Below are 2,500 nucleotides of genomic sequence, written 5' to 3' on the forward strand. Positions count from 1 at the left end.
CCCTGCAGCCGTGGTCACCGCCAAACCCCCACAACTCGAGCAAGTGAAAAAAAAAGTAACAAATAAGAAAGGATCGTCGGCTTGGGGGTACGCCCGTTTCCGTTTCAACTTGTCTCGCGAGGGTGGTTTCGGGGCCAGCAGGAGAGCTCGTCGGGGTAGCAGGCCCTGCAGCCGTGGTCACCGCCAAACCCCCACAACTCGAGCAAGTGAAAAAAAAAAGTAACAAATAAGAAAGGATCGTCGGCTTGGGGGTACGCCCGTTTCCGTTTCAACTTGTCTCGCGAGGGTGGTTTCGGGGCCAGCAGGAGAGCTCGTCGGGGTAGCAGGCCCTGCAGCCGTGGTCACCGCCAAACCCCCACAACTCGAGCAAGTGAAAAAAAAAAGTAACAAATAAGAAAGGATCGTCGGCTTGGGGGTACGCCCGTTTCCGTTTCAACTTGTCTCGCGAGGGTGGTTTCGGGCCAGCAGGAGAGCTCGTCGGGGTAGCAGGCCCTGCAGCCGTGGTCACCGCCAAACCCCCACAACTCGAGCAAGTGAAAAAAAAAAGTAACAAATAAGAAAGGATCTCTGTCGGCTTGGGGGTACGCCCGTTTCCGTTTCAACTTGTCTCGCGAGGGTGGTTTCGGGGCCAGCAGGAGAGCTCGTCGGGGTAGCAGGCCCTGCAGCCGTGGTCACCGCCAAATCCCCACAACTCGAGCAAGTGAAAAAAAAAGTAACAAATAAGAAAGGATCGTCGGCTTGGGGGTACGCCCGTTTCCGTTTCAACTTGTCTCGCGAGGGTGGTTTCGGGGCCAGCAGGAGAGCTCGTCGGGGTAGCAGGCCCTGCAGCCGTGGTCACCGCCAAACCCCCCACAACTGTTGGGCGCCTACCTGCGCGGGGCAGGAGGACACTTTCCGATTTCAAATCTCCGTTTGCCGAGTCCACCCCGAACGCACGCGGGCGGGCGGGTTCGCATCACCCTTCGTCACAAGGGGCGAAGCCCGTTCCACCGTCTCGTCAGTAGTGCCGACCGGTCTGTGATCGACGAGGGGAGCCACACCAGGTCCGGCCCTGCTGCTTGGCGGCACCGCGTCGTCGGGAGCTCGCGACAGACGGAGGGTTTCGGTGTACTCTCCAGCCACGGGAAACGAAGCCGGTGATGCAGGCGCCGGTCTTTCGCTCCCAAATCGGCTGGGTTTACATCGTTGCTATCTAGTCACGCTCCCTTCAAACCCGACGGGGTACCTATTCCCCTCACCCGTCTGTGCGTATACAGCCTCTTTGCACTTGCGGGATGGGGGTGGTGGTTTAAAGACTCTCGAGTTGCCGCCCGTCGGTCTCCGAGCTCCGTGCAGTAGTGATCCCCAGCGAACTGCCAGCAGGGCGAACGAGCGATCCCGCTCTCGGTCGGGGCGCCTGGCGTCGATCGGTGGTCGGTGGCTTGCGGGCAAGCTGCGCTGTGAGTGTGGGAACGAGTATGACGAGCCGTTGCCGCGACTCCCAGTCCACCTCGGCGGTGGCTGGGCCGGGCGGGCGTCTGCTCGGGCGAGTGCCGCCCCCGCCTCCTCGCAGGAAGTCCGCTCGCCGACACGCCGCCACGTGCACGCGTCAGTGACGCTGCCGAACCGATGGCCGGTGCCCGTTCCCGCCTCTGCTTTTCCTAGGGCAAAGCTGCTGCACGCCTCGTGATACTAGGCGGGCGACATGGTGGCGGTGATCCTGCCTCCGTCGCTGCGGTGCGTTGGGGCACGCATCGCCTCTTGGGCGCCCTGTCCTCCTCCCCCCAATAGACGTATGTTTCTGCGGGCCGCACCAGGATGGTGCTCCCCATCGCTTCACGCCACCCTGCTCCGCCCGCACGCCGGCGTGCAGGTGGCTGTAGCTCAAGGTGGGGAGCGTATGTGCGGTCCGGGTCGCTTTCCTCTGGCGAGGGAGAGACCTAAAACAAACTCAGACAACTCTTGACGGTGGATCACTCGGCTCGTGCGTCGATGACGAACGCAGCTAGCTGCGAGAATTAATGTGAATTGCAGGACACATTGATCATCGACACTTTGAACGCACTTTGCGGCCCCGGGTTCTTCCCGGGGCCACGCCTGTCTGAGGGTCGTTTGGCAATCAATCGCACTCGCCTTGGCTGGCGAGAGCGCGGCTGGGGTGTCGCAGAGGACCCGTCCTCTTTGTCCCCCTAAGTTCAGACTCCGGAGCCCTCCGGCGTCGGAGCGCTTGGCCTTTCCCCCCCACCCTGCACATTCCGTTCGTCAGGCTCGACGCCATCCCCCCGCCGGGGAGCGCGGCCTGGCGTCCGTCTGTGTCGTGGCAGTGGGGCCAGCACGGCTGTCACCGGTCCCAGAATGGCTGTCGGTGGTTCACACTGTGTGTGTGTGCCAACCCTCCTGGTCTCTGGGACACGGAGCTGCCACGAAGTGTTGAGCCTCCAGTGGGGGGTCTGCCTAAGCTCTGCACGTCCGCATTGGGTCCGTCTCTCGGTTGGCTGGCAGTGGAAAGAGTGAAGGGAGC

The 2,500-nt window shown here is 62.2% G+C and overlaps 1 non-coding gene across 1 annotated transcript; it reads left to right on the plus strand.

Moving 5' to 3' along the window:
• The first annotated feature begins 1,936 nt into the window (after window positions 1–1,936).
• On the plus strand, window positions 1,937–2,090 carry LOC140474861 (5.8S ribosomal RNA). The gene has a single exon (XR_011959478.1). It is a non-coding gene; the product is annotated as a 5.8S ribosomal RNA (ribosomal RNA).
• Window positions 2,091–2,500: the final 410 nt, after the last annotated feature.

Source organism: Chiloscyllium punctatum, unplaced genomic scaffold (genome assembly GCF_047496795.1).
Source record: "Chiloscyllium punctatum isolate Juve2018m unplaced genomic scaffold, sChiPun1.3 scaffold_1232, whole genome shotgun sequence".
In the NCBI taxonomy this organism is placed as follows: Eukaryota; Metazoa; Chordata; class Chondrichthyes; order Orectolobiformes; family Hemiscylliidae; genus Chiloscyllium; species Chiloscyllium punctatum.